Source organism: Python bivittatus, unplaced genomic scaffold (genome assembly GCF_059951505.1).
Source record: "Python bivittatus isolate LINGU-HERP-01145 unplaced genomic scaffold, Pbiv_v1 ctg000020_np1212, whole genome shotgun sequence".
NCBI classification, from domain to species: domain Eukaryota; kingdom Metazoa; phylum Chordata; class Lepidosauria; order Squamata; family Pythonidae; genus Python; species Python bivittatus.
Window position 1 is genome coordinate 31,766,385 of NW_028277030.1, and position 24,382 is coordinate 31,790,766.

General features: G+C 40.8%; 1 pseudogene; it reads left to right on the forward strand.

Moving 5' to 3' along the window:
- The first annotated feature begins 14,413 nt into the window (after positions 1 to 14,413).
- Positions 14,414 to 15,079, forward strand: LOC148217026 (general transcription factor II-I repeat domain-containing protein 2A pseudogene; annotated as a pseudogene).
- Positions 15,080 to 24,382: the final 9,303 nt, after the last annotated feature.

Here is a 24,382-nt window from a genome sequence, read left to right on the forward strand (position 1 = left end):
TGCAATTTAAAGAAACCAGATATAGAAGTGGTAGCAAAATGGGTAAATAGTACATGAGCAGATATTCCTTTGGATATGGTTTGTTGCTCATTTTTGAAATATGGCATCAACAATGCCATGGACAGAAGAGGAGATGATGCAATACAAAGAGGATGAAGCAGAGGCCAGTGCCAAAGATGAAGATGAGGAACTGAGTGATGACAGTGTTTATACTGACAGTATTACAAAGGAAGAATGTGAATGTCTTTTTGAAAAATCAGACAATGAAGATGCGGACTTTTGAAGATTTTGATAATTTTTTCCATAAATTCTAAAGGATTACTTTTAAAACTTTTCATAACCTTGTTTTTTCTTTTTCTTTTTTTTACAGTTATAGTTATAAAAAGCTTTTTACAACATTGTAGTTTTTAAATTGGATTTTTATATTATTTTTTTTCCTTGTTCAAACTCATTCATATTTTCCTACGGACAGACGAATGTGGAGTAAAAATCGTTAGCAAAAGCCCCAGCGTGGATCTAACATTATGGGAAAAAGGAAGATTCAACATGGAAACAGTCCAAGCTCTCTTTCTTCTTCTTCAAAGTCTGCTAAGCAACAAAAAATAGAAGAACTACTTAAACAAAAGGAATCTGTAAGTAAAACAAAGCTTTCTCCTAACCCCCCCACAGCAGACCATGAATCATTCAAATGGGATTTCCAAACCGAACTCGAAAAGCCAGAGTTGTTAGATATCTCATTATCCCTTAGGGAAGAGCTAAACAAAAACTGGGTTTCCATCCAGGACTCACACCTGCACAATTAGCTAGCTCACCTAAAAACCGCAAGGGAAACAAAAACAAGCCTAAAAACAAGATACAAAACCAGAACTGGGAGAGACGTCCCTGGGACAACACAACAGAATACATGGCAAAGCAATGTCTTCTTACTGTCAGGTTCGGTCAGCACGAGGTTTCAGGGAAGCACGGGGCTGCAGGGAAGCTCGCAACCAGACCACGCGGAATCCACCGGCGGTAGCTAGCGGGGAAAAGAGGAACCGAAAGCGCCGCTAATTAACGAGCCACCTGCGGCCAGCTAAACAGGAAAACCGCAGCGGAAGCTTTTAATTACGAACTGATAACGGCGCGAGCAAGCAAGGAACGGGGCCGCAGGGCAGCGAAACAAGATCGTAACGCAGCACAGAACCCGCGGGTCTGCACGTAGCAGGGAGGGGCCAACCCAGCCGGAGGGGGACTGGCAATCAAGGACAATGGACTCTGACCGACCCTGCCATCATGAACGATCAGGGGGGACATTGGGGGGCCTAATAGCCCACAGCCGCAACGCGATCACGAGGCGGGAAAAAGCGCGGGAAGGGGGGAATATAACAAGTGATGCAATTGTACCAAGCCAGTCCTGGCTTTGCTTGTGACTACTACGTTACGCATGAGTAAACCTTCTTTGTGAACCACACGTGTCACGAGAGTTTCTCTGTCGAACGGGGCAAATCTCACACTTACAGCCCAAACGGTCATTTCACTGTTTGAGCAACTGTCTGATATAAAACACAATATAGATTCATTGAAGAAAGACTTTGAGACTTTTGTTTCTAAACATGATCCTGCCTCACCAAATCAAAGGCAGAAGCTATGACAAAGCAAGACTCTCTTAACATATGTTTGGTTAAAGAGCAAGTTGTTAACGGAAAACAAACTGATAAAAGCAAGCAATGTCTTAATGATGATGCCAACAAATCCCAACCCTCTGATAAGATAAAAGGAGACAACATACATACTATCTCTTCTCAGGGTTTAGTGGAGAAACCTCTTTGTAAGCAAAAACGCATGCTACAAACACAGCAGGTTGCTCTCTGTATCTCCCTGAATAAAATCAACACAGGACGCTGGGACACCAGGAGAGCAATCAAAACCTCACTAGGGCAACTCTTGCACTGTCACCATAGATCGATTGATTTGGATACTATCGAATGGCTTCCTGTAGTGCAAAAATGAAACGGATTTTGCTATCGTTCAAACAGCCTACCATTCCATCCATGATATTCAAGATGAGACCATATTTAGCAACCTTCCAAATTCTTCCTACCAGAGTGTTCCGTGAGGTAATAGTTAATCCCTTATGCGGCTTTGCTGTACCCAAATGCCATTCCTACATCAAAATTGCAACAGAAGCTAACAAGCCTTCCCCCCCTCACAAGATCTTGAAAAAGCAAGGCAGTGGGAGTCAGTTTCTTCCTCAACCAGACATTATGCCCGATCCAGCTGAAACAGACCTTATCTGTGCCTTTGGCTCCCTGCCCAGGAAGGAACAAGATAACATCTTATTTAAGCTAGAAAATCTAAAGAAAACCTTACTGGACTCTATTGCTATTGCAGAACCCCTCATTGACTTAGTGTCTCCAACTATTGACCCGAAATACTATCAACTGGTGAATATTGATCTGAAAGAAAATCAATACCCAAATAACAACCGTTCTAGCCTTCATGAGATGAATGGGGGTTTCCCTGGAGAGCACCAGTATATGCAAACTACTGAGGAGGCAGATTCCCTTAGGCCACAGAGAGATGCTGACCAACGGCTCGCAGATACCAGATCCCCTCCATGTGATGGCTTGTCTCCACAATCTGTGGATTGCCCTAATCATACCTCACAAAAATCAGACGTGAATACATCTGGCTCCCCCGATTCTGCATCTGTCAAGAAATGACTGAATATGCCGCACCATAACCCTCCCTTAACCAGCTTTTCCACCCCACCCCTTACAGGTATTGTTAAGGATCAAGCAATTCACATATTATCGTGGAACCTTGCTGGATGGAAAAACAAACTACACGAGTGTTCTGATTTTCTGTCCAACTTCGATTTGATTGCAGCCCAAGAGACCTGGTTAACAGCTGATGAGCAGATCTCGATCCCTGGTTTCAAATCCTGATTTACTCCAGCGCAGAAAATAAAAGAGAAAGGCCAAGCGATAGGGAGTTTGGCCATTTTGATTAAGGAAGACCTAGGATGGAAGGGTTCTGAAACTCCTTTGGATGTCTCTTCTCCTTTTTATTTAGCTGTCAAGTTTCAATATAATGCACTTGAGCTCATGATGTTAAATATTTACATACCTCCACAGTCCTCCATATACTACCCGGCAGATATATGGGTGACCTAGAGCAATCCCTGATAGAACTAATCATAAAATCTCCCAAAGTGGTTGTAATTGTTCTGGGAGATTTTAATGCAAGGCTCAGGCCCAATATACAAGAGCACATTACCAATATGAATATCCCCAAAGAATTACTCCCACTATTTCCCGCATGGTCTTTTAGGGACCAGAAAAGCAATGCCACCGGTATACAGTTGCTAAAGCTGCTGTTTAAAGGTAATTTGCAAGTGTTAGGGGGTAAGGACCATACCTTTGTTTACTCCTACACCTATCATCAACTGAAATCAAGCAGCACATTAGACTATATATGCGTCTCAAACAGCAAAGTGTCCTTTTTCTCAGAAATTCAGGTATATGAAAGAGAGGATAACGATCACCAACCGGTCGCTGTAAACTTTTGTGGGAATACAGACCTAAGACCCTTCACTGAAAAAGACAGATGGATTTTACAGCATCTAGAGGTCCATCAGGCCAGAAGAATAAAGTGGGCCCGAGTTGATGCAAAGGCCCTGACTGATTATTTGAATTACACTCAAGCAGAGTCATTTGTAGACACTGTTGCTGCACCAGACTCTGAGACTGTCGCCGCTTTTGCAGCTTATCAAAATATAAGTGAAGGTTTAAGAACATTCTTAACTGATGAGGCCCGTCCCAAAAGGCCCCCAGGAAAAGGTCCTCACTGGTTTGATACAGTGTTACGCACAGAGAAAAAGATTAAAGCAAACAATGCAAATAACATGGACTTAACCCTCAAAGAATAATCATACTGTCATGCTGGCGCTTAGACAAAACTACAAGAAAACTACTAAGCGCAAAAAATCTCTCTATCTAGCCTCACTTTGGCTAAATCTAGAATTAGCTGCTAAAAATACAAACCCAGTCTTTTTCTGGCATTCGGTCACAGGAATACTGAAGGAACGCAGGTTTGCCCTGGATATACCAATATCCGCCACCACTTGAGAGGAATATTATAGCCAACTTTTCACAATCCCAAGTGATGACAGAATGGCAGATACACAACATGCAGCACAGAAGGATTGTAGCTCTCCTCCACTCTGGCCCCCAGTGTCCGAACAGGAGATTAGAGAACTTATACAGACTCTGAAGCCTAACAAGGCCCCTGGTGAAGATCTCTTGCCACCTGAATTATTTAAAGGACACGCTAATTGGTGGTCATCCCTACTTGCAGGCTTATTCACCCATATAAATAACTCCTGCCAAATTCCAGATGGTTGGGAGCTTTCTATTGTGATCCCCATCTATAAAAAGGGGGACAAGGGTGACCCTTCAAATTACCAACCAATTAGTTTAATAGACATAGTAGCCAAACTGTATGCTACATATCTCCTATACAAGATTGAGGATTGGGTGAATGAAAAAGACGTGCTACCTGAAGAGCAATCTGGTTTTAGACCTGGACACTCAACCATTGACAACTGTTTTACTCTATGTCACCTAACAGACAAATATTCAGCTAATGGGAATCAACTGTATACTACCTTCATCGATCTTAGGGCAGCATTTGACTCAATACATAGGGACCTCCTTTGGAAGAAACTAACGGACATGAACATGGAACCCAGACTCCTATTAATCAAGGCTTTATATTCAAACTCCTGCCTAAGGGTACGTACTGGAGCAAATGGTGCCCTAACAGGGACCATTAATACCTACAAAGGGGTCAGACAAGGATGCATATTGCCCCCATTTTGTTTAATCTATATATAAGTGACATCCCAGAGTTTTTATATTCAACAGACACACATGCCCAAAATTAAAAACAAACGCGTAAATATACTGCTCTACGCAGACAATATGGTATTGATGTCACACACCCAAGTAGGAATGAGAAGGCTGCTATGTAAGATTAGTACATATTGTACATGTAACTACCTGTCTATTAACAAATCTAAGACCAAGGTCTTTGGGAAAAAGAGGATCAGATACATTTGGACCCTGGATGGGGAACATATGGGGATGACCCTGTTGTCATCCGAAAGTCTCTAGTGGACTTCAGGGGCATTGCTCCACAAGTTTCCGGCTGTGAGACACTGTTTCTTAGGTTGGGTGCCCGCGAACAGTTGGGAGTGCTGCTACTGTACCAGCCTCCCTGCTGTGTGGCAGCCTCCCTGCCTGAGCTGCTGGAGGCCGTCTCGGGGCTGGCGGTGGAGTTCCCCAGGCTTATGGTTCTGGGAGACTTCAACCTGCCATCCCTGGGGCGATCCTCTGAGGCAACTCGGGAGTTCATGGCTACCATGGCAGCTATGGGCCTGTCTCAAATTGTGCGGGACCCAACCCAAGATAGTGGCCACATGCCGGATTTAGTTTTCTTGTCTGAGCAATGGCAAAGTGACCTGAGGGGAGATGTACAGCTTTCCCCGTTGTTATGGTCAGATCACGCCCTGGTGACCCTGAGTTTCTCCTATGCCACCCCCCTCCGCAGGGAGGGAGGACCCATGCGATTGGTCCGTCCGTGGCGCCTGATGGACCCGTTAGGGTTTCAGAGGGAGCTGGGGGATATTCCCGTGGACCTGCTGCACGGTCCAGCGGAGGCCCTGGCTGCTACCTGGAATAGAGAAGCGGCCGGGGCCTTGGACAGGATCGCGCCTTTGCGACCTCTCTTGCCACGCCAGCCCCGACATTCCCCGTGGTTTACGGAGGAGTTGAGGGTGCTGAAGAGGGTTAAGAGACGTCTAGAGCGCCGCTGGAGGAAGACATGGACTGAATCCAACCGAACACGTTAGAGCCGCTATTAAGGCCTACACTGTGGCGATAAGGGCGGCGAAGCGCCAATACTTCTCCGCCCTTATTGCGTCTGCAGAGTGCCGCCTGGCGGTCCTGTTTGGCATCACCAAGTCCCTCCTGGGTAAGGGGGATGTGGCGGTGCATTTGCAGGGCCGCACGGAGGAATTTGCAGAGCACCTGCAGGATAAAATCGCTCAGATTCATTCCAAGTTGGACTCCGAGTGTGGCGCAGGGTCTGGGGAGATACCGGGGGATTGTTCTTGCCCAGTTAACTGGGAACGGTTTGATCCTGTTGTTCCTGAGGAAGTGGACAGGATCCTTCGGTCTGGGAGGGCCACCACTTGTCATCTGGACCCATGACCCTCCTGGCTGGTGAAAGCAGCTCAGGAGGGGACATGTAGTTGGATCCAGGCGATGGTTAAGGCATCCTTGCAGGAGGGAGTGTTTCCGGCACCCTTTAAAGAGGCGTTGGTGCACACCCTCCTCAAGAAGCCCTCCCTGGATCCTACTATACTGGACAATTTTCATCCAGTCTCCCACCTCCCCTTCTTGGGGAAGGTGGTTGAGAAAGTGGTGGCTTCGCAGCTCCAAAGGGTCCTGGAGGAAACGGATTATCTGGACCCTTATCAGGCAGGTTTCAGGCCCGGCTATGGAACGGAAACGGCATTGGTCGCACTTATGGATGATCTCTGGCGGGAGCAGGATGGTGGTAGTGTGACCATCCTCGCTCTCCTTGATCTCTCAGCGGCGTTCGATACCGTCGACCACGGTATCCTATTGGGACGGCTCAGGGATATGGGGGTGGATGGCACAGTTTTGGGCTGGTTCACCTCCTTTCTCCGGGGCCGATCCCAATCAGTGGTGATAGGGAGCGAGAGGTCCCATCCTCGGCCCCTCCTTTGTGGGGTGCCTCAGGGTTCGGTTCTCTCTCCGCTCCTTTTCAACATCTATATGAAGCCGCTGGGTGAGATCATCCGTCATCATGGGATGAGGTATCATCAGTATGCTGATGATACTCAACTATACATCTCCATCCCTGGTGAGGTAAGTGATGCTGTTTCCGCCCTCTCGCGGTGCCTGGAGGCTATGAGGGTCTGGATGGGGAACAACAGGCTCCAGCTGAACCCTGGCAAGACGGAGTGGCTGTGGATTAATGGCTCTTCTGTATCTGGGACGTTGTCATCGTTGGTTCTGGATGGGGTAGCACTGCCCCAGACAGACCCAGTGCGTAACTTGGGGGTCCTCCTGGACTCATGACTCCTGCTCGAAGAGCAGGTGGCAGCCATGCCCAGGAGGGCTTTTGCACAGCTTCGGGTTGTGCACCAGTTACGCCCTCTCCTGGATCGGGATGCCTTGCGAACGGTCACTCATGCCCTCGTTATCTCCCAGATAGACTACTGCAATGCGCTCTACATGGGGCTACCCTTGAAGAATATCTGGAAGCTGCAGCTGGTCCAGAATGCGGCCGCGCGGGCGATTTTTGGGGGCCCGAAGAAGGACCCATATAACACCTCTGCTCCGTGAGCTGCATTGGGTTCCGTTTGCTTCCGGGTCCAATTCAAGGTGTTGGTTATCACCTTTAAAGCCCTACATGGCATGGGGCCAGGCTACCTGAAGGACCGCCTCGCCCCCACGATCTCTACCCGTCCCACCCGATCTCGCAGAGAGGGCATGCTTCGGATCCCCGCGGTAAAAGAATTCCAATTAGCGGGGTCCAGACGGCGGGCCTTCTCTGCTGTGGCCCCCGCCCTTTGGAACATCTTGCCCCCGGAGGTGAGACAGGCCCCCTCACTCCAGGCCTTTCGGAGGGACTTAAAGACATGGCTATGCCATCTGGCCTGGGGCAGGGAGGGAAGAAATCAGAATTGGGGTTGGCTGGCCCCTTAGTGGTATGCTGTGGCCCCAGCGGCCTCTTGGATTTCTTAGCTTTTTTATCTTTTTAATGTTTGGTTTCATAACTTTTAACTGTATTTATGTTTTTTAGTATGTTGTAAGCCGCCCAGAGTCCCCCGTTGAGGGGAGATGGGCAGGGATAAATTAAATAAATAAATAAAATAAAATAAATAAATATAGAATAGGTTAAGTCCCATCTATACCTAGGGCTCATCTTTACTGAAACAGGTTCATGGCTCCCCCACTACAAGAGAAGTTCCATAAAAGCTACAGCCTGCGCCAATGCCTTAAGGCAGTTAACTAACCACAGCTACCCAGGATCATTAGCACCAATTATAAAGGTTTATAACAGTAAAATCATCCCAATGCTTGCCTATGGGGCAGAATTGTGGGGAAGCTCAAATGTCCCTTTGTTTGAACAGATACAGTCTTCATTTCTGAAATGTACTTTGGAGGTGGATAAGTCCACCCCAATCTGAGCTGTAAGAGCAGAGTTAGGCTTTCCCCCCATACAAAGTCATTTGGTAACAGAAGTATTCAATTACTGGCTGAAGATCCTATCTATGGACTCAGAAAGATGACTAAAGCTTTGTTTTGAAGAATAACAAATATTGTTGCACAATAAGCCTCCTTGTGCTTGGGCAGCCTACCTTACCAATACAATTTCCCAACATGGTTTTTCAACCCATTTCCCAGTACAATCAGACCTGAAGGCCAAAAAAAGTTTTAAAGAAAGGGTTTTGGATGTGGCTACCCAAGAGGATATAGCACACCTTAAACATCTCAAGTCTTTGAAGTGGCTGACCTAACACAAATCAGTCTTCCAATTAGAAAAGTATCTAACAATTCCTTACCCCAATATCTTAGAAGAGCTTTCACCAGAGCTCGTTTCGACCAGTTAGACTCTATGGTAAGATATGGGAGATTTCAAGGAGTCCCATATGAAGAAAGACTATGTATTTGTGGCGCCCCAGCTATTGAAGATACTGCACACATCCTGTTTGATTGTAGATTATATTCAGTAGAGAGGACTGACCATTTAGATTTATATTTAAAAAATAAAAAATACTGGAGCGGCCAGCAGAAACTTTCCTACTTTTTACAGGGCAAGAACCTGCGTATCACCAGTAAGACTGCACTCTTTATATCAAAGGCAGTTATAAAGAGGGCAGATTATTTAGAGCAGATTGGTGTTGACTGCAGGGGTGATGGCTTGACATGAACTTGTATTATAATTTTAGTTATATTTATATTTTTATTAATTCTTACTTGTATGTTTATAATGGCATTTATTTTATCTTATTCCCTTTATACTTGATATGGTCAATAGACTAAATCAATAAAGTTGAACTGAACTGCAAAATAAATTCTAAAGGACTTCATTTGTTTTCATACTTTGTATCAATAAATGTTGCTTTCCAGAACAGATTCCGTTTTTCCTGCTACTTTGGCTGCGACCGGCTTATCCGTGGATGTGCTTAACAGCGAGTATGCAGTTACAATCAAAATTATTCAACCCCCATTGTAAATCAGGTTTATTGTCAAAATGTAGAGACTTTCAGCTGTTTGCAATGAACAAATCAAACAAAAGCAATTGAAATAGCTCAACGCAACGAATGCTTCAAGTGGTTTCCCCAAATGCAACTGAAAATGCAACTTATGACTTCTCCAGTCTCAAAATTATTCAACCCCCTGAATATAACCCCTCACAACAGCACAAATATGCAAAACAGGTGTTGTCTCAAGCACACCTGATGCAACTAATCAAGGGCTTCATTAGTTGCACCAGGTGTGCTTGAGCTGGAACACATGAAATACCTGAACTGGCTAGGGGTTTGTTGAGTGTCACATTTGACTGCATGTTAGAAATATGGCTAAGTCAAAAGAATGGTCCAAAAAGCTAAGAGAAGAGATCATCACCCTTCACAAACAAGGAACAGGATACAGAAAGATAGCGAAGGCACTGAATGTTCCTAGAAACACCGCTGGAAGCATAGTTCGCGAGTTCAAAGTTAAAGGAACAGTGGTTGCACTACCTGGACAGGGCAGAAAAAGGAAACTATCAACGGCTGCAACCAGATTCTGAGAAGGCAGGCTGAGAAAAACCCTCGAGCGACTGCAAAAGACCTGCCGCAAGACTTGGTGGCAACAGGCACTGAGGTTTCAGTGAGCACAGTAAGGCGCGTACTAAATGCAGAAGATTTCCATACCAGAACTCCAAGACATACAGTACACCACTACTGACCCAAAAGCACAAGAAAAGTCGGCTCCAATATGCTCAAAATCATATGAATAAGCCACAGAAGTTTTGGGATTCTGTTCTGTGGAGCGATAAAACAAAACTGGAACTTTTTGGCCCGATGGATCAGCGGTATGTCTGGAGGAAGAAGAATGAAGCATATGCCTACAGTTAAACATGGGGGTGGCTCAGTGATGCTCTGGGGCTGCTTTGCATCCTCTGGCACTGGAAACCTGCAGCGTGCGGAAGGCAAGATGGATTCATTGCAGTATCAGGAAATCCTAGGAGAAAATGTCATGCCATCTGTGAGGAAGCTGAAGCTTGGGTGTCATTGGACCTTCCAACAGGACAATGATCCCAAGCACACCTCAAATTCCACCAAGGTTTGGTTGCAGAAGAAGTCCTGGAAGATTCCATCACAGTCACCTGACTTGAACCCCACAGAAAATCTCTGGTGGGATTTGAAGAAGGCAGCTGCAGCACGCAAATCTAAGAATATTACTGAACTGGAGGCCATTGCTCATGACAAGTGGATTAAGATTCCTCAGGAATGCTGCCAGAAGCTGGTGTCTGGCTATGCACCTTGTTTGCAGCAGGTCATAACAGCAAAAGGGTGCTCTACTAAGTACTAAAGATGCTTGCCATGAAGGGGTTGAATAATTTTGAGACTGGAGAACTCATTATAAGTTGCATTTTCAGTTGAATTCGGGGAAACCACTTGAGCTATTTCAATTGCTTTTGTTTGATTTGTTCATTGCAAACAACTGAAAGTCTGTACATTTTGACAATAAACCTGATTTGCAATGGGGGTTGAATAATTTTGATTGCAGCTGTATGCGGCAAAATGGCTTCAATCGAATATGAAAAATTTTATGCGAGAATAATTTCTACTGAACACAGTAGAACTTGCTTCTGAGTAAACATGAATAGGATTGATCTGAGCTGGTTAATATTCTACAGCTCTCAATTAACCAGCTATTGGTGCTGAACAGGCCAATTTAAACTACAACCAAGAGCCAAAATGTTTATGTGATTCCACGGGAACATGTCCCAATAGGACACCAAAGTATCTGCTACCCAAAATAGCAGGAAAAAATGAGAATTTGTTGGACAAGAAAACATGAGATTCCCTGGCACCACCAGCACCCCCACTGCAGGGAGGCAGGGCCTATTTGATCTGTCAACCCCCAGCAACCAGGGTCAGTTCCAGAAGGAGCCAGGGGCTGTTCTAAAATGCTCTGCTGCATGGTCCAACCGAGGCCTTGGCTGCCGCTTGGAATAAGAGGATGGCTGAGGCTTTAGATCTGATTATGATCATGCAATCTCTTTCCCACGGGTACCTCTGCCCCCCACTGTTTACATAAAAGCTGAGATGAAACGGGTTAAGAGATGTCTAGAATACTGCTGGAAGTCGGGGGTTTCTGGTGAAGCATGGCAGCAGGTCGAGCTCCTCTGTAGCTCAGGGAAGGAAAGTCCTATGACGTGGAATAGTTGGTGGTTTTGCGGCGTGAAGAGCAATGGGCAGGCCAGGGAGGCAACGCTGGGAAGGAGAGGCTGCTGGTGGAGAGCTCCATTAGCTTTCGGACAGCCAGGTAAGACACCATTCTTGTTTTCACTTTTGCTGTTTTTCTTTCCTCGCCACCACAGAAGAACAGCCAGGAAGCCAGGAGAGAGAGAGACGCCTGTAGAAACTGCGTTCGTAGCCCAGCGTTTTAGGCATATCTGCTGCCCTCTTCACGTCACTTAATAACTTTTAAAACAGGCGGAAAAAAAGCTCTCTGAACAGAGGGGGAAAAAAACTGCACTTCTTGGTGAGAAAACCACTACTTCAAACCTACTCAGAGAACGGGACTTATTTAATTATTTCCATTCGCCATATTTTGTTAGAACTTCTACATAACCATGCATTGTCTTGTATATATTGATCTGTATTTAGAATTTTGCTTTATATATACTGATTTGGGAATAACTTCAGAATTATTTAACTAATCAATTATATAACTTTAAAAATGAATACACGGAGACAGAATAGAAGGGGGTCAGAGACAGGCGAAGGAGAATGGCTGAAAGCCATGTTTGAGGACATTACAAGAAAAATGACCCAAAATATCACTCAAAGTCTAAGACAGGGGTTCTCAAACTACGGCCCGCAGGCTGGATACGGCCCGCCAGGGTCATTTATCTGGCCCACCCGCCTGATTGGCCGCCGCTGCTGTCTGTCGGGGCTGTGTTGGGAGCTGCAGGCGATGCACGAGGAGGGAGATTGCAGAGCCAGACTATTCTACATTACAGGTATACCGGGTCATCTTGCGGCTCTCCTCCTCTCCTCGTACTCCGTGAGAGGGATCCTGAGTGCAGGGTGATTGGTGTGTCGTTCTCCAAGCTGCTTGTCTCATTCTTTCTCCCAACTGCCCACCCCGTTCTTGCAATCCTTCGGAAACCATCTGGTCTTCCCCAGGTCTCATGAGTACAGGCGCCCTATTTGGAGAACGGCAGGAGCCCCATTCTCATGGTGCTTCGGGTTTGCATTTTATGTTCCTTCCTGTTTTACCCACACAATGGATTTCATTGGGAATGTCATTAAAATATTCCCAATAACCTGCTGCCATGACTAAGTTTTAGTCAACAAAAGGCACTATCAGTGCCTGAAACTTATTTCCAAGATTAAATTCCAGTTTTACAGGGACAGTCCTGATTTTGGGGAAGGCATCCTCGAACTAATGGGAGGGCTCAAGGTAGAGCAAGCAGAACAGTATGGGAACAAGTAGCCAAAGAAATGATGTCTTTCCATTACTCAAGTCTCGGGGTACCTTATGGTGGAAGGGAACATGGGAATGAAGCTATTCCATTATCCATTTTACTGGCTGCTTGATTAGTACTAGTCTGCAGAAATCCAGAATAAGAAGCAAAGTTAGTGTTTTCTGTATCTCTTTGTTGACAACTAATGGATTTTTGCAGATCAGGTCTGATAGCCTTATGATGGAGAGAGTGGTCAATTGATTGTTAGTCATTTATTAAATTAATTTGGCCTTGAAATAATTTTTCACAGAGTGTAAAAGCACAACAGGGAAAAGGAATGTTTGGAACTACTTAAAGTTGCTTCATTCCAGAGAAGCTCTTCTAAACATCTTTGTGTCCTTTTTTTTCTGGTAATTTTTGCCTGTGACTTTGGGGAAATTGACTTAAAGATTAATTTGTATACATGTATGCATTTTTTAATATTCGTATATCCAAGTTTTTATTTTTGGAAATCAGGTCAGCCTACTTCTTTGCAAATTATCAGGACTGCAGAAAGCATTGTACTCAGTTTCTGTTTCACTTTCTCTTCTCTTCTGTTCCTTGCATTTATATCCAAACTCCTCTTCCTTGCCCAGACCTGTTCCATCATCTCAAATTCTTTGTACAGGTAGTCATCGCTTAACAACCATTCATTCAGTAGTTATGCTCAGTCCCAAAATTACAGCTGTTGCAGCACCCCTGCAGTCACATGATCAAAATTCGGGCACTTAGCAGCCGGTCCACACTTACAACCACAGGGGCACTTCAACTCATACTTCCTCATACTCCATGGGAGGGATCCTCTGTGCAGGGTGATCGGTGGGGTCCAGGGCACCCTATTATTTTCTCCATTTGGGCTATGTGGTTGTCCCTCACGTAGGAGAATGGCCACTGGCACTGATCAATAATGCGGGGGGCGGGGGGATGGGATGGGGGGAGGATAACATTTACTGACACTGACCACCAATGCGGGTGGGGGGTGGGAGGATAACATTCACTGATATTGACGACTCCCCCATTGGTTTTTAGTGACAGTGAATGTCATTCCCCCATCCCCCCCGCACTGGTGGTCAGTGGCAGTGAATGTTAACCCCCAGCACCTGTGTGCAGTGACACCTGTGTTTTGAATCCCTAGGAAACAATTATGTCAAGAAAAAGAAAAATTGACTCCGAGTGCAGGATATTTAAAGAACAGTGGACTTACGATTCCTTTTTCATGCAGTACAAGGAAAGAGCTGTTTGTCTGATATGCCAGGATTTAGTGTCTGTGTTCAAGGAATACAATTTGCGTCGACACTACGTAACTCAACATAAAGACAAATATGATTGTTTGGTCGGACAAGTGAGAAAAGACAAAATATTAAAATTGAAAAATGGATTGATAACTCGGCAAAATATTTTTGTGAAGCAGAAGCAGCTAAATATTTCATCACTGCAAGCAAGTTTTCAAGTTGCCAAGCTAATAGCGTGCACTGGCAGACCATTTGTAGAGGGAGAATTTGTAAAAGAATGCCTTCTTTCTGTTGCCAAAGAGATGTGTCCAGAGAAGACTGATTTATTTAGTACAGTGAGTCTTTCCGGACCTACAATTATATGAAGGATTGAAGAAATGGGGGACAATTTGCATCAGCATTTGCAAAACTCCTCAAAAAAACTTTGCTATTTTTCGTTGGCACTTAACGAAAGCAATGATGTTTGTGATTCTGCACAACTTCTAATTTTCATTCGTGGGACAAATGATTCTTTCGAAGTCACAGAGGAGCTTGCTGCACTGAAAAGCATCAAAGGATCAACAACAGGAGAGGATATCTATGAAAAGATTCATGAAACTATGAATGATTTGGAGCCGGATTGGGCTAAACTAGCCAGTGTGACAACTGATGGTGCTCCTAGCATGGTGGGGTCTATGAAAGGGGTGGTTGCACGCATTAAACAAGAGATGGACAAACACAACCATTCGCGTCCAATAGCCATACACTGCCTCATCCACCAACAAGCGCTGTGTTGTAAATCTCTGAAGTGGGACTCTGTCATGAAAGTTGTGGTGTCTTGTGTTAACTTCATTCTAAACCACAGACAGTTTCAGGAGTTTCTGTCTGAGCTGAATGTTGCCTATGAAGATATTCTGTACCACACAGAAGTCCATTGGCTGAGTCGAGGGAGAGTTTTGAAACGTTTTTATGACTTACTTCCACAGGTTTCTGCTTTTCTCCTTTCAAAAAACAAAGAAGTACCAGAGCTCAAAGATGCAGAATGGAAATGGCACCTTGCCTAACAGATGTAACAGAGCTACTCAACAGTTTCAATTTGCAACTTCAAGAAAAGGGGAAGCTCATCTGTGATATGCATTCACATGTGAAAGCATTTCAAGTAAAATTGGACCTCCTCATTAAACAAATGAAGGAGGAAAACTTCTGCCATCTCCCCACAACTCAAAACCGGTTGGCTGAAAAACCAGCGGTTGCATTCCCAAACAAAACATGTGTGGATTCACTGGAACTGTTGCAAAGGGAATTTCAAATTAGATTTAAAGAGCTTCATCTCCATGAACAGGACATACAGCTTTTCCGGAACCTATTTTCTGTTGACATTGAAATTGTTGATCCAATTTACCAAATGGAACTGGCCGAGCTACAGAATTGTGACTCTCTGAAAGATGCATTCAAGTCAAGCAGCCTTACTAATTTCTATGCATCTCTCCCCTCTGAGACATATCTTAATCTCAGGAACCATGCACTCAAAATGGCAACCATCTTTGGAAGCACCTATGTCTGCGAACAGACTTTTTCCCAAATGAAACATCTGAAATCTCCAACCAGATCCAGACTAACTGATGCACACTTGCATCACTTGTTACGACTGGCAGTGACAAATATGGAACCGGACATTGACCATCTCATTAGCCAAAAGCAGGCCCACACTTCCCATTGAAATACGAATGCATTTATGTTGGTTAAAATTGTTCTTTATTTTAATTATTGTATTGTTTTTTTTCCTGGTTTTCTTTTGTACTACAAATAAAATATGTGCAGTGTGCATAAGAATTCATTCATGTTTTTTTCAAACTATAGTCCGGCCCCCCAACATTCTGAGGGACCGTGAACTGGCTCCCTGTTTAAAAAGTTTGAGGACCCCTGGTCTAACATATCTGCTGGAGGAGAAAATAGATGGGTTTGAAAAGAGATTAGATCAAAAACTAGAAATGATGGACAAGAGAATAAAAGCAGAAATTCAAGATGTTAGAGAAAGAGTTGACAAATTAGAAATTGAAAAGGATAGTGAGCTAGATAGATTAAATTTACTGGAACTGAAGGAAAAAGAACATTGTCTTAGACTCAGAGGTGTAGTAGAAAAGAAAGAAGAAGAAACTAGAAAAACAATTATTCAAATGTTAGCAAACCTGATTGACTGGGTTAGAAGAAGATATAGAAAAAATGTTTTGAATTAATTCTAAATATGCTAGCACATGTCAGAAGCCTAGAGACATTGTAATAGAATTTTCTAGGAAGAAGAGAGAAATGATATTGCAAGCTTCTCATGATAAAAACATTAACATTGAAGGGCAGGACATTATGATATTCAAAGAAATTCCAATGAGAATTCTAAAAAAAAAGAAGAGAAACTATGCCTTTCTCATAGATGTTTTAAAAAGAAACAAAATTCCTTTTAGATGGGAAAGGCTAGAGGGGGTCAGTGTCACACTCCAACAAGAGAGGTACAAACTCAACTCAATCCAGAAAGCTAAAGATTTCTTTAAAAAACATATGAAAGATATTGAACAAGTTAAAGACAGGAGAGATAGGAGAGAAAGTAAATAAAGTAAAGAGAAAGTTGCAAATACAGAGAAAATAGTGTTTGGCATTTGCAAGATCTACACCTTTAACAGTATTAACTATAGTCCCCTATTGTGGGGGGAGATAGGCGGCGGAGAAATCCAATAAAATAAATAAAATAAATAAAATAGTGATTGTTTTTGACTGTGAACTATTAGAATCAGCTGGCAAACTCTGTATAAGAGAAGTATCCTTCCTCTTACTTGTTCTGCTGCTTTCCTAATTTTACTTTTTTATGCTCACTGCTTTTACCCTGCTGTCTGGTATATATTTGTATTGTATTATTTATATTCTTTGTTGTTACTTCTGTATTGTTCAGGATGTATTTTATATTTAAGTTTACCTTTTGTGTGTGTGTGTGTGTGTATATGTATGTATGTGTGTGTGTGTGTGTGTGTATATATATATATATATATTTATCCGCACTCAGTTGTTACTGCCTCTGCGGTGACTGCTTTGGATGAGTCCCTGCAGTTTTCAAGGCAAGTTGTTTCGGAAGTGGTTTGCCAGTGCCTCCTTCCTAGAGCAGAGCGCAGGAGGCAGGGTTTCCGTTGCTTCACGCCTTTTTCAGGCAACTGCTCCCGACTCCTTTTGCAAGGCGCCACCAGCATTTTTCCTACCACCAGAGTGAGAGTACCCATTTATCTACTCACGTAAGTTTTCGAACTGTTGGGTTGACAGGAGCTGGGGAGGAAGCAGGAGCTTGTCTCCTCTTAATCTCATTACCCAACAAATTGGTAGCAGAGGATGGTTGGGCTTAAGAAGCTGATAAAGTTTTTTAAGAGAAGACAAGAAAGTTATTATTAAGTTTGGTGTTTTTTCCTATTGATCCAGACAGCAAAGCAAAGAGCCCTTTTTCCTTTTTTTTCCTTTTTAATGGTAAGAAATTTTTAAAGAAATAAGGTGTTTTATGTAAGTGTTTTATTGATAGTAAATATTTTAAACTAAAGGAGAATTTAGCAGAGGAGTTTGCACAGAGTAATTTTAAAATGTCTGTAACCTTAGGCACTTTAACAGATGGAGCTACTACATCTAATCAAGGTTTCCAATAGGATGTAAGTAATAACAATAGCATATTTGTAATTCCAAAGTTAAATAGGAATAACTTTCAAATGTGGGATGTATGGTTAAGAGTTTCCCTTCAAGTACAGGACTGTTTAGACATCATAAAGATATGCCTGAAAGCCAATTAGAGCAAAAGGAGTATAAAATGAAAGAAGCAAAAGTCTTAATATTATATGCCTGTATAGAAGATCATGAAAGTCCATTAGTAACTCAATATAGAACAGCTAAAGGTTTATGTAATGCTCTTAAGGGAAAATATTTCATTAGATCAAATAAGAATGTGATATTTTTGAAAGAAAGATTGTATAGTATGAGGATGAAAGAAGGAACTAGTATTGATAAGCACTTAGATGAAATGTTAAAGCTTGTTTCAGAGCTTCAGTCTGCAGAGGCAGAGATATCTGACTCTGAGTTTCACACCTGTATATTACTTAGTCTACCACAATCCTTTGCAAACCAAAAGGCTATGCTTGAGTCTATTGCAAAAGTGGATTTAGATTATACAATTGCTTATTTGAGAGACTCTGGCCTTAAAGGGTAACAGATAACACACCTGGAGAAATGTTAGTATTAAGAACAAGACCTGATCTTAAGGAAAGGAGATGTTATGTGTGCTCGAAGATTGGGCATATTGCTAAGTATTGTAGATTTAAAGGGGTAGAAGGTCAAAAGTCTAGAGGAGTAAATGTTCCTACAGAAAGAATGTCTTTTAATAAACAAGGACATTTTAATAGCCACAGAGACTTTAAACCATTAAATGGTAGACCAAATAAGAGATATAATCAAAAGTTTAATAATGGTATGAATGCTTGCAATGATAATCAAGTGTTTCAAATATCTGATTATCAAGGTGTAAATGATAGAAGGCATTTTCTCCTTGACAGTGGTAGTTTTATCCATATTTGCCGGTTTAGAGAAAGTTTTAGTGAACTTGATACAGAAAACAGACCAGAGATATTGCAAGCAAATCAACAAAGGCTAAATGTTCTTGGAATTGGAACTGTACCTTTAAGAGTTTTTACTTCTACAGGTGAGGTAGTAAACCTTACATTAACAAATGTTGCTTTTGTTCCTGAAGCCTCAAATAATTTGCTCGGTACTAAAAGGATCGTGAAGAATGGTTACACTGTAATACTTAAATCTAATACAGGAAAAATTATTAATGATAGGACTGGTCTGGTGCTTAAAGTTGATGAAAAAGATGGATTTCATTATATCATTGATGTTAAGGATAATATTATAACAAAGGCCTATATGTCAAACTAGGCAAAATATCTGTGATCATAAAACTTGTCTTTATTCATGGCATGTGAAGTTAGCTCATAGGAATATGCAAAGTATCGAAAAATTATTGACAGAAAATGGAATTAATGCTGTTAAATGTGATAAAGCAAAAGAAAGGTGCGAAATCTGTATAAAAGCAAAGGGAACAGCTCCTAGTTATTCAGGACAACCCAATGTACAAGATAAGGATTTTTTGGAAGAGGTTTATTCAGACCTAGTGGGTCCTATGCCATTATCTGCAGGCAAGAACAGATATTTTCTTACCTTCACTGAATTTAAGAGCAAATATAGTTATGTATATATACATAAAAACAAGGACGAGACCCTTGAAAGGTTTAAATGCTATGTAGCCACAATTAAGAACCGATTTGGTAAGGCACCTTTAACACTACGTACTGATGGAGGTGGAGAATATTGTAATGCAGATTTTAAGAGGTTATGGTACAGGAGGGCATAGAACATAAAGTAACCATATCTTACTCTCCACAATAGAATGGATGTTCTGAGAAGTTGAATCGAACGTTACAGGAGATGTCTAGATGTATGTTGATGCAAGCTGGACTACCTGACTATGGGCTGAAGCAGTAGTTACAGCAGCTTATTTGCATAACAGAATTCCTAGTAAAGTGACAGGTAAAACACCTTTTGAACTATGGTTTGGAAAGAAACCAAGTTTAAAGCATATAAAAACCTTTGGTGCTAAAGCATACTCTTATGTTCCAAAAGAAAAAAGGGGGAAGCTTGATCCATGAGCTGAAATTGGAATCATTGTTGGATATCCTGGGAGGAAAGGGTATAGAGTCTTTGATCCTAAAACTCTTGAAATGAAATGTTGCAATGTTGTATATGTGGATGAGAGAAATATAATGCAAAAGACAGTTGAGGCTATATTAACAACTGATTTACAGAGCATAGATACTGTTCCACAAGAATTGGACACTGGGGTACCTATAGAGATCATTGATCAATTAGTAAGTCCATCTTTGGGAGATGCTGTTATAACAGAAGGGGAAGTGAGAACTAAACCATGTGAAACAGAAACAGAACAAACAGCTAATGTAAGACGATCAGATAGAAGTAATAAAGGTAAACCTCCAGAAAGGTATGGATTTTGTGAGAATTTGCAAGAACCAGCAAATTGGGAAGAAATTAGTAAGTTACCTGTTTTAGAAAGAGAAAAATGGATAGAAGCTATGGAGGAGGAATATCAGTCTTTACAACAAAATTATGTTTGGACTCTTACTGAATTACCTCCTAACAGACAGGCCACTGGAAATAAATGGGTATATAAAATCAAATATAATTCAGATGGAGGTATAGATAAATATAAGGCACGTTTGGTTGCGAAAGGTTTTTCCCAGAGATATGGAGTTGACTATTTTGATACATTTGCACCAGTGGTTAATTACACAACATTTAAGACTTTTAATATTGCTTGTTCAAGAAATATGTTTGTAGAACATCTAGATGTTAAAACAGCTTTTCTTAATGGAGATCTTTCAGAAGAAACTTATATGGTGCAGCCTGAAGGATTTCAAAAAATTGGACAAGGAAATCTTTAATAAGAGTCTTTATGGGCTTAAACAATCAGCCAAAAGCTGATATAAGTTAACAGACCTTTTATATCATCAAGGATTTAAGCAAGGAAAGGCTGATCCCTGCTTATATATGAGACTCAAGAATGGACAATATCAATATATCATGACCTATGTAGATGACTTATTTATATGTTGTCAACACAAGGAGGATATTAATGAAATAGCTAATGCATTAAAGACTGAAATAGAAATTAAACAACTTGGGGAAGTAAAATATTATCTAGGAATGAAATTGAAAAACTTAATGATGGAAGTTTTCTCTTAACTCAAAAGCAGATCATGGACTTCATAGAATCTGTTGGCATGAAAAACTGTAAACCTGTATGTACTCCATTAGAATCAACCTATTTAAAGTTGAAGGATGGACAGTTATTTACAAATCATGGTAAATACCAAGAAGCTATAGGTAAACTCCTTTATTTGAGTAAAACCACGAGACCTGATATTGCAGCAGCTGTTAATATTTTAAGTAGAAAAGTGAGTTCACCAAACCATCATGACTGGAATGCTGTAAAGAGAGTGGCGAGATACTTGAAAGGAACAGAGGACTTAACATTAAAGATATCATCTTGTGATTAATTATTAAGATTAGTTGCATACATGGATGCTAGCTGGGGAGAAGAGTCAATGGAATACAAGTCAATTAATGGATATCTGTTTTATTTTGGAAATAATCTTGTTGATTGGACTAGTAGGAAACAGACTGTCATAGCTCAATCCTCAGCAGAAGCAGAATGTATATCAGCAGCGAATGCGTGCAACGATTTGGAATGGATTCTTCACTTATTAAAGGACTTTGGTATTAATGAACCTACACCAGTTGTGATGTTTGAAGACAACCAAGCCTGTATCACTATATGTAAAGGAGAAAGTATCAAGGCGAGAAGTAGAGCAATTGGATTAAGGTGTCAATCTGTAAAGGATTTATATCAGAAAGGACTAATAGATTTTATATATTGTCCTACAGATGAAATGGTTGCTGACATTTTAACTAAGCCATTAACAAGAGAAAAGTTTGTACTTTTTATTAATTGTTGAATATGTTTAATCCTGGTTAATAATGATTATGGTGATAAGATCTTGAGAAGGGATATTGGACATTTGCAAGATCTACACCTTTAACAGTATTAACCATAATGATTGTTTTTGGCTGTGAACTATTAGAATCAGCTGGCAAACTCTGTATAAGAGCAGTATCCTTCCTCTTACTTGTTCTGCTGCTTTCCTAATTTTACCTTTTTATGTTCACTTCTTTTACCCTGCTGTCTGGTATATATTTGTATTGTATTATTTATATTCTTTGTTGTTACTTCTGTATTGTTGAGGATGTATTTTATATTTAAGTTTACCTTTTGTATATTTTAAGTAAATATAAAGGTTGATATTATATACCTTGTCTCCTCTTAATCTCATTACCCAACAAATAGCACCAAGTTCTAAAGAATTTGAGGCTCTTCTCATAAATGAATGAATTAAAATGTACAACTTGGAATATAAATGGAGTTAACGCTCCAGCCAAAAGGAAAAAAGTCTTTCACTATTTAAATAAATTGAAACAAGATATAATCTGTATTCAAGAAACTCATATCAGGAAAAAAGACATTAAATATTTGAAAAACCAAAAATTAGGAAAGGAATTTGTAGCCGCAAATGAAAAAATAAACAGGATTGCGCTATATGTTAAGCCACATTTAAACCCCAAATTACTGTCAATAAGAATGGCAGGTATATAATAGTTGAAATAGAATTACAAGAATCCAAAATGATACTAGTGGGATTATATGCCCCTTATGATAATCAGAAGAAATTTTATAAAGATTTATTAAATGAACTTTCAGATCTTTCATATAATAGCTGGATTATGATGGGTGATTGGAATGAGGTTACCCTACCAGCCTTTGATAGAAAATCAGAACAAATTAAAACAAGGGAAGTTACCCCAATCTTTTTTTGATCTAATAGAAAATCTGGCTCTAGTCGATGCCTGGAGACACAAATATGGCTTAAAAAAAGACTATACGTTTTATTCTGAAAGATTTAAATCATTCTCCAGGATCGACATGATATGGATATCTCAAAATTTAGCAAACAAAATTCTTAATGTAACGACCCTTCCAAAAATCTTTTCGGATCACAATCCTGTTCAAGTAGTAATAAAGTTTTATCCAAAAATCTATAGATGGAGATTAAATGAAGCCATCTTGAGAAAGAGACTAGAAGAGACTAAAAAGAAACTGAATGAATTTTTTGAATGGAATTTAAATAACAAAGTAGATATAAGAACGGTGTGGGATGCAAGTAAAGTTTACATGTGTGGATACTTTATATACTTAGACAGTTAAAAAAAACATCCCAACAAAAACTCCAAACAGTCCTAGATCAAATTAAAATAAAAGAAAGAAATCTTCAAGAAAACCCATCTAATGATGGAATAAGCCATCAAATTAAAGTATTACAACAACAGGCAAAGATATTAACAACTAATGAAATTGAAAGAAAATTGAGATATGCTAAACAAAGAAATTTTGAATATGCAAATAAAACTGGTAGATGGCTGGCATATAAACTAAGGAAAGATAGGGAAAGAAAAACAATTACTAATATCTGTGAGAACGAGGTGGACATAGTTGATAATGAAAAAATTAAAAATACATTCCACACATTTTTTACAGATCTATATAAAAAACAAGAAATTTCTGTTGATAAAATTTATGACTGCTTGCTAAAACATAGTCAAAAGAAACTGCCAAAAGACCAAAAAGCAATAGTTAACAATCCCATTATAGCCCAAGAAATTACAAATGCGATTAAAAAATTGAAAATAGGGAAAGCACCAGGGCCAGACGGCTTCTCAGCAGGTTATTTTAAATGTTTTCAAGAACTTATCCTACTATTAAAAGATCTCCTAAACCTGATTCTGACTGGAACAACAATACCAAAAACTTGGACAGAGGCAAATATTGTATTAATCCCCAAAGGAGGACAAGATTTGACACTCTGTAAAAATTATAGACCTATATCTCTACTAAATGATTACAAAAATATTTACCTTAATTTTAACAGAGAGACTAAAAATCGTACTCCAAGAAATTATTAATCTTGATCAAAGTGGCTTTCTACCTCAAAGATACATAAAAGATAATATAAGAACTGTATTGGATATAATAGAATATGCTCAGACTCATAATGAAAAACAGATTACATTGTTATTTTTAGATGCAGAGAAAGCCTTCGATAACTTAAATTGGAACTTCATGTTTAGGGCTTTAGAAATTATGGATTTTGGAGACTTATTTTTAAATGCCGTAAAGTCAATTTACACATTTCAAAAAGCTAAAATTATAGTAAATGAAGAGACAACGCAAGATTGCTTAGTAGAGAAAAAAATGAGACAAGGTTGCCCTCTATCCCCTTTGCTATTTATTTTGGTATTGAAGACCTAACCAAGGACGTTAGAAAAGATAGAGTCCAATCCAAGTTTTTAAGATCTATTTTCCAAGTTCCTTGCTGTGTCTCCAACGTGGTGCTACGCCATGAAGCTGGCCTACTAAAAATAGAAACTTCTGCTTGGATTTACATTTTCTCCTACTGGCTTAAGTTCTCCTTCTTCCCAGACAGCCTAGTTCCCCTGATTATGAACAATAATTTTCTATCTTCTTGGTGCCAGGCAATACATGCTAAACTGCAACTATATGGTTTTTCAGGGGCAGCCATTATCCTGCTAGGCTACGAACGTGCACTAGAGAATCTTAAACAATGGATCATTGATCTAGAGCTATAATCAGATCTATCACTTCT